Here is a 7,828-nt window from a genome sequence, read left to right as displayed (position 1 = left end):
CCATGGTAGAGGGTGGATGAGTTTTAAGGTCCATTCCAACTCAAACCATTCTGTAAGTCTATGAATCTGGTACTGTATTGTGATGAATCTTGTGTGTTGAGTGTAAGAGGCAGATGTGGAACATGTTCCATGCAGATAATATACTATAGTAAGAGTCTCCCACTGTCTCTGAAGTGCCAGGTAGCCAGAATTACTTAGATGAAATAAATGTGCTACATTACTCTCTTCTCCTTCATTACTGCATTTTTTTTTTTTTTAGTATGGGTTAGTGACTCGATCTCCTCGAGTGTGGCCCGGCTAGCTCAGTGATGAGGTTTCTCTTCACTCGAGTTTCGAGCCAGCATATGTTTGTGGGGTTCACTGATTTTCTTCAAGAATCCAAGTCTACAGAGCGAGTAAAGGAATCAGGGGGGGAACTCTCTCTGGTTTGCATGCCACAGTTTATTTCTGTGAAGGGGAATCCAAAGGATGAGAGACAAAGGATTTGGGGTCTGGGAGGTCTCTTTTAACAGGGTTTCTCGGAGGGAGGGAACATCAGAGAAAGAACCAATTATTTTTCTCAGTTAGTACATCTTCCAAACTTTCTACAAATCAAGGTTACACACACCAAGAGAAGAAATAACAGACACCAACTTCTTCAAATGCCCACAAAGGTGTAGGAGTATTCTCCACAGAGGGGCAGAGGGGGGGAGAGGGGGCGGGCTTGGTTTCCTGGCAACACAGGGGGGAAAGAAAGGGAAGGCAAGGTAAGCATGGCCTCTCAGCTTCCATAGCTCAGAGGCATTCTGGGACAGGAACAACAAAGTTACAAACTTGCGTGTTGGAAAGAAGGGTCTCTCTTCTCCCAAGCCCGTGCTTTCCTGGGCTAAAGAAACTTCAAGCAGCTGGAAATGCCAGCAGGGTCTTCTCTTTTCTCTGTCCGGCCTCTCGCCGTGGGGCTGAGGAGAGAAACTTCAGTAACCGTGGTAACCTGACACCAGGTAAACAGGAGAAAGAGAAGTGGGGGGTGGGGTGGGGCGGGAGACGGACTAAAAGAAGGGAAAAGATATATTTCAAGTTATCAACTACAACATCTCCCCCTAATTTTTTCCAAAAGAAGGAAGGGAACTCGGTTTTACTTCTTAAAACCAAGGGGAAGGGGTTTGGGGTGTATTGGGATTTGGGAATTCCACAGCATTTATCTGAGGTGCAGGAGAAATTAACTTGGTGGTGGTGGTAACACACCAACGTTGCAAAACAGAAAACATAATCAAAACAACAACAATTGCAAAAAACCCTAAAACAGTTTGGAATACAGAAGACAGCCATCCCGAAAATCCCCATGCTGAGAAAATGTCCACAAAACTGTCATGCTCGGGATGGTTTCTTCCTAAAATACAGGTAAACAAGGAACAAAAACTATTAACTGAATTCATCAATAAACAGATTCAACAGAGGAAAGTCAGGGTAGAATGGAGAATCTGGATTTCCTTCTCCACCCAAATACCTGTTTGATCTTTGAACTTCTGCCACTGAAATATCGGGGGGTCTGGTGGGATGTTTTTCAGTGTACGGTTTTACCCACCTCTGTGGGACCCACCGTAAACCCAGGGGTGTTGATACACAAGCGTATCCTCTTCCCCGTGTCACTAATTTGTAAGGACCTTCAATTTTTCCACTCTCAGGGTCTCTCATCAACACTGGTGGATGTTCCTTGAGCTTGTGTTTGCCATGAGGGGAGAAATGCTTAACCACTGTGGGGTTTTGATCTTCCACAGAGCAGTTTAAAAAATTGAGAGTGAACAGGGCTTTGCATAATCTTTCTTGTGGTGTTAACTTTACTTTGTCTTTCCATTGATTTTTCAAAACTCGTTTGAGTGACTGGTGTGCTCTCTCTACTATTGCTTGACCTGTTGGAGAGTGAGGGATTCCTGTCTTGTGTCTCACTCCCCATTGTTGCAAAAATTCCTTAAACACTTTGGAAATACATGCTGGTCCATTTTCTGTTTTCATTTCTTTAGGGATTCCTAGCACAGAAAAAGCTTGCAACAGGTGCTTTGTGGCATGCACATCTTTTTCTCCTGCATGGGCTGAGGCAAAAATTGCTCCCGAGAAGGTATCAATGGATACATGTACATATTTTACCTGTCCAAATTCAGGGATGTGTGTTACATCAGTTTGCCATACTTGACAGCTTTCAAGTCCCCTTGGATTAACTCCAGCACTCAGGGATGGCAGAGCTGTGCACTGACAGTGGGGACACGTGGCCACAATGGCTTTGGCTTGATCTCGTTTCAGATTAAACTGTCGAATCAAACCTGGTACATTCTGATGCAACATTTCATGGCTTAATTTTGTCTGTTGAAACAGGTCAGGAAGTCTGGCCAGCCCAAGAGGGGCAGCAGCCAGGGAATCAGCTCTGTCATTCCCTTCTGCTATGAAACCACGTGTGAAAGCGTGTGTGACCGGGTATGCATAACAAAATAAGGATGTTCTCGATGGGAAACTGCATAAATCAATTTTGAAAGCAATTCAAACAAAGTTCTGTTTGAGATCTCATTGAGGACTGCATTCTCTGCTCTGGAAACCACTCCTGCTGTGTGGTGGTGCATATTTCTGGGAGTTACTTTGTTTCTCTGTGACGTGTCTTTCCCCTCCCCTTCCTGTCCCTGAAACGTTATCCCAGTGCTTGGTGTTATATGTCCCCCTGCCCCTCTCCCGAGGTTTGAAAAAGTCCGGGAAAGAGGCACCCAGGCTCTTCTCTCTTCTGGAAGCGAGCCAGAATAAACATCCTCCGATCCCCGGAGGGAGAAGCAGCACCTTTTTGGTCTTTTCTTGGTCTCCAAGAGCCTCCCTGACCCCTCCATTCGACAGAGCTAGCGTGGATTTCCTTCGGGGGGCAAAGGGAAGGTCTCTTCACAAGAATACACCTATGAAAGCAGAACTGACTAAAGAACATGACATTTCCTTCCCTCACCAAGGCAGAGCAAGGTGTTGTTACCCTTCCAGAGAATATTCGTAATAATCCCCTTCAAAGTACTGAAAACCAAAAAAAATTTAAAAATTTAAATTGATGATCAAACTGTTAAATAATCACACTGGCAATATTCACTGTTTTTCCAAATATTTTGTTCAGATTAATTTCCGTATGCTTTTCAGAGCATACACAAACCAATATTCAGAATGCCTAAGAACTTTTCCCCACATTAGCACAGATTCTCTTCAGATGCAGCCAGGACAAGGAGCTATTGTAATTGCTCACTGGAGAGCACTGCCATGCCACTGTCCAAAAAAAGTGATCTTAGCCAAATTCCTGTGCCCAAAGAACTAAGTATGCATTTTAGATAAAGAAAAAATATTTGAAGGTGGGTTGAGCTGTTTACTGGAATTATACTGAAAAAGAATATGGAATAAAATTCTCAAATGCTTAAATATCTTAAGCACTAATCTTAATAGTTTTGTATGGCATGTTGTCCTAGTTTAGGGTTTGCCCCTAGGAAGGAAAACTCCAAATGGGGATTTCTACAGGGAAATGCCCCTCTCCACTAACGGGTCCGGGAAAAGGGAAAAAAAAAAATTCCGTGGAGAGAAGTGGAAAAAGCTGTTTATTTAACAGAAATTGAGTAATATTAAATAATAAAACCTCTTGCTGTTTGATGGGATGGTAAGTCTAGGAAGAAAAGTCTTTTTTCATGTGGTGCAGCTCGGCTCGCTCAGGTTCTTATCAGTCCCTCCGGCGCTGGAAAAGTGCCGAGGCCCAGGCCCCGGTGGGCCACAGGCCTGAGCTCCCGGGGTTTGGCTGGGTGTTCAGGCCAGAGCAGGCTTGCACAGATCCAAGAAAATTGAAAAAAACAAAGGTCCAGGGAACTCTTCTGCCTCAGCTAGCTAAAACTAACTAAAAGTCAGAGAGAAGCTCTGTTCCGCTGTCTGTCCGTGCTGCAGACACCACAGTCCAGGAGCGGGGTGTGTGGGAGTGATGTTTTCCTTAACACACTGCGCGCTTCTTCTTCCCCCTCTCTTGCTCTCAAAGCCAGTCTTAAAGGTGCAGAACTTAATATATAACATAAACCAGACGATTGGGGATACCAGTATCATAAAGTCACCCCAGGACATTCCACCCCTTATCCCCATATCGTCAACTTATTATCAAAATTAATATATATATATATTTTAACCCTACAACACATACATTATATACAGACAAGGGCATTTATTCATAATCTTCACTTAACTATCAGATCTCTCTGAGGTACACATTGTGTTGTTCCATCTTTCTTCATTATCTACTATGTGCAACCCGGTCTTTGAGCAAAAACAACTCTATGAATGGGTTTGTCTGTACTCGAAGTAGAATTGATCTAAACTGTCTTTCCTAACAAACCTCTGAGATGTACTGCTGGGACCTTGTCTCCGTTTACTTTATGCAGGGGCTCGGATTGGGCTGGGCCTGCTCGATTGGTGGAACCTCGGGTGTTAACTATCCAGGTGGCTTTTGCTAGATGCTGCTCTCAATTTTTGAAAGATCCTCCACTCAACGCTTTTAAGGTAGTCTTTAACAGTCTATTGTACCTCTCTACTTTTCTCACAGCAGGTGCATGGTAAGGGATATGGTACACCCACTCAATGTCATGTTCTCTAGCCCAGCTGTTTATAAGGTTATTCTTGAAATGAGTCTCATTGTCTGACTCAATCTTCTCAGGGGTACCATGCCTCCAGAGGACTTGCTTTTCAAGTCTCAGGATGGTGTTACGGGCTGTAGCATGAGGCACAGGGGAGGTTTCTAACTATCCAGTGGTGGCTTCTACCATTGTGAGCACGTAGCGCTTGCCTTGGCGGGTTTGGGGCAGTGTGATGTAGTCAATCTGCCAGGCTTCCCCATATCTATATTTGGACCAATGCCCACCGTACCATAGCGGCTTCAACCGCTTGGCTTGCTTGATCGTGGCACACGTCTCATAGTCATGGATAACTTGGGAAATACTGTCCATGGTTAGGTCCACTTCTCGGTCTTGTGCCCACTTATAGGTGGCATCTCTACCTTGATGGCCTGAGGCGTCATGGGCTCATCGAGCTAGGAACAACTCTCCCTTGTGTTGCTAATCTAAGTTTATCTTTGACACCTCTATCTTTGTAGCTTGATTTACCTGCTCATTGTTTCAGTGCTCTTCATTAGCCCTGCTCTTGGGGACATGGGCATCTACATGACAGACCCTCACAGACAGTTTCTCTACTCTGGTGGCGATGTCTTTTTCCTCATCAGCAGCCCAGATTGGCTTTCTTCTGCGTTGCCAGTCGGCCTTTTTCCACCTTTCCAGCCATCCCCACAGAGCATTGGCTACCATTCATGAATTTGTGTAGAGGTAGAGCTTTGGCCACTTCTCTCTTTCAGCAATGTCCAGGGCCAGTTGAACAGCTTTGAGTTCAGCAAGTTGGCTTGATCTACTTTCTCTTTCAGTGGCCTCTGCGACCTGTCGTGTGGGGCTCCATACGGCTGTTTTCCACTTCTGGTTCATCCCTACGACGCGACAGGAACCATCAGTGAACAGAGCGTAGCGCGTTTCTTCTGCTGGCAGTTGGTTGTACGGTGGAGCTTCTTCAGCCCGTGTCACTTGTTCTTGCTCTTCTTCATCAGTGAGACTAAAGTTTTCACCTTCTGGCCAGTTTGTAATTATCTCTAAAATCCCAGGGCGATTTGGGTTTCTAATACGGGCGCGCTGCGTGATGAGGGCGATCCACTTGCTCCATGTAGCGTCGGTGGCGTGGTGGATAGCAGGAACCTTTCCTTTAAACATCCACCCCAGCACTGGCAGTCGGGGTGCCAGGAGGAGTTGTGCTTCTGTGCCAATCACTTCTGAGGCGGCTTGAACTCCTTCATAGGCAGCTAAAATTTCCTTCTCTGTGGGAGGGTAGTTGGCTTCGGACCCTCTGTAACTTTGGCTCCAGAATCTCAGTGGTCGGCCTCGAGTCTCCCCAGGCACTTTCTGCCAAAGGCTCCAGGACAGACTGTGGCTCCCGGCTGCAGAGTAGAGCACGTTCTTCACATCTGGTTCTGTTCTGACTGGGCCAAGGGCTACTGCATGAGCGATCTCCTGTTTGATCTGAGTAAAGGCTTGTTGTTGTTCAGGGCCTCACTGGAAAGTGTTCTTTTTGCGGGTGACCAGGTAAAGAGGGCTCACAATCTGGCTGTACTCAGGAATGTGCATCCTCCAAAAACCTATGGCACCTAGGAAAGCTTGCGTTTCCTTCTTGCTGGTGGGTGGAGACATTGCTGTGATCTTATTGACAACCTCAGTGGGAATCTGACGCCGTCTATCTTGCCACTTTACTCCCAGGAACTGAATTTCACGAGCTGGTCTCTTAACTTTGCTCTTCTTGATGGCAAAACCAGCTTTCAGGAGAACCTGGATGATTTTCTCTCTTTTCTCAAAGACCTCTTCAGCCGTCTTTCCCCAAACAATGATGTCATCAATGTACTGCAGATGTTCTGGAGCCTCACCCTTTTCTAGGGCAGCCTGGATCAGTCCATGGCAGATGGTGGGGCTGTGCTTCCACCCCTGGGGCAGTCGGTTCCAGGTGTACTGCACTCCCCTCCACATGAAGGCAAACTGAGGCCTGCATTCTGATGCCAGGGGAATGGAGAAAAATGCATTGGCAATGTCAATAGTGGCGTACCACTTCGCTGCTTTGGACTCCAGCTCGTACTGGAGCTCCAACATATCCGGCACGGCAGCGCTCAGAGGTGGAGTCACTTCATTCAATGCACGATAGTCCACAGTCAATCTCCATTCTCCTGCAGATTTACGCACAGGCCAGATGGGGCTGTTGAAGGGTGAGTGAGTTTTGCTGACCACCCCTTGGCTCTCCAGTTCTCGGATCATCTTGTGGATGGGGATCACAGCATCTCGATTTGTCCTATACTGCCGGCGGTGCACCGTCGAGGTGGTAATTGGTACTCGCTGTTCTTCTACTTTCAGGAGTCTTACTACAGATGGGTTCTCTGACAGTCCAGGCAAAGTGTTCAATTGCTTGATGCTCTCTGTCTCTATAGCTGCTATCTCAAATGCCTACTTAAGCCCCTTTGGGTCCTTAAAATACCCACTTCGGAGGTAGTTTATGCTTAAAATGCATGGGGCCTCTGGGCCAGTCACAATGGGGTGCTTCTTCCACTCATTTCCAGTCAGGCTCACATCAGCTTCCACTAAAGTAAAGTCCTGTGATCCCCCTGTCACACCAGCAATAGAAACAGATTCTGCCCTTACATATCTTGATGGGATTAGGGTACACTGTGCACCAGTGTCAACCAAGGCCTCATATTTTCGTGGTTCTGATGTGCCAGGCCAACGAATCCACACAGTCCAAAAGACACGGTTTTCCCTAGCCTCTACCTGGCTAGAGGCAGGGCCCCTCTAAACTTGGTTATCATCATACTTGTCAGTTTGACTACAGGCTACTGGAGTGGCTTTCTTTTTGGTGGAGTATTCTCCCTGAGTCTTGCTGTCTTTCAGTTCAAGCATCCGTTTTGCCAGAGCAGCAGTAGATTTTCTATGTCATTTTTTCATGTTTTCTCCACAGTCACGTAGGAAAAACCACAGCTCAGCTCTTAGCTTTTTCTCTCTATCTGGGGAACTTCTGCGTTGAGTACCAGGGCTCCTGGTCTGTACTGCTGAGACTGGAAGAAGGTCTTCTCTGAGTTTCTTGAAATTCTCCTTCATTTTGTTGTGGAAGTTTTGCATACGTGTTTCCATAGCTGCAATTTTTGTTTGTATGGGGCCATGCACGGTATCTGCATATGCTCGAAGCTTCTTCGCCATATCCAGCACAGTCTCTTCCCGGTCATCCTGCTTCATTG

At 46.3% G+C, this 7,828-nt stretch overlaps 1 pseudogene across 1 annotated transcript in view; it reads right to left on the bottom strand.

Annotated features, from left to right (window-relative positions):
* Positions 1-421: 421 nt before the first annotated feature.
* The window catches only part of LOC147651548 (coiled-coil domain-containing protein 180-like), a 116,564-nt pseudogene continuing 109,157 nt past the window's right edge, over positions 422-7,828 (bottom strand). The window contains exon 35 of the transcript XR_015273812.1: positions 422-938. The product of XR_015273812.1 is annotated as a coiled-coil domain-containing protein 180-like (transcript). The remainder of the gene's footprint in view (positions 939-7,828) is intronic.

The sequence above is a fragment of the Cyanistes caeruleus genome, chromosome 9, assembly GCF_971803275.1.
Source record: "Cyanistes caeruleus chromosome 9, bCyaCae1.hap1.1, whole genome shotgun sequence".
NCBI lineage: Eukaryota > Metazoa > Chordata > Aves > Passeriformes > Paridae > Cyanistes > Cyanistes caeruleus.
This window is presented reverse-complemented; position numbering and strand designations above follow the sequence as displayed.